The following is a 661-nucleotide window of genomic DNA, read 5'->3' as shown; positions in this document are numbered from 1 at the left end:
TGACCACTTAATCGACAAAATATAATAGTGAATTGAACGATTACGTTTGCAATCTTGTACCGTAGTTACCGGAATACAAAGCGAATTATTTCAGTGAAATATTGCTTAATAATTGGAAATATGCTTCACAAATCAATTGCTTTCTACAACGCAAATTACACAATACAAAAAGACATGTAGAGAATATAAAAATTACATTAATTTTTACTATTTAACATTTCTACTAAAATTTAATTGCCTACATGAGAATATTCTTCAAAAATAATACAGATAAATATAAATATATAAGAAGTCTCATTTTTCCGACACACTCTTCCTATTATTTTATATTTTGATAACAAGGTCACACTGCTGCGACATGCGACTTGTTGACACACGACGGTGCCGTGAAATGCGAATGTGATTAGTCTTGAGATTCTCATGCGCGCACGGGGGTGACGAACTGGGATTGGATTTGGCGTGAGGATGACATGTAGGGAACGAAGGATGAGCCGTTTATCTCAGGCGTCGCTTTTCGGTTTTTCTTCCTCTCACGATCTCCTGACGTTCTCGCGACGCATTCTAGGCTCATCGCTTTCCCAAGAACCACGGCTTTCATCTCATCTCATCTCATATCTCTCTCTCTTTCTCTCTCTCTCTCTCTCTCTCTCTCCCCCCCTCC

The sequence above is a fragment of the Atta cephalotes genome (genome assembly GCF_000143395.1).
Source record: "Atta cephalotes unplaced genomic scaffold scaffold00017, whole genome shotgun sequence".
Taxonomy (NCBI): domain Eukaryota; kingdom Metazoa; phylum Arthropoda; class Insecta; order Hymenoptera; family Formicidae; genus Atta; species Atta cephalotes.
The sequence above is the reverse complement of the archived record's forward strand: the minus strand, read 5'-3'. Positions refer to the sequence as shown.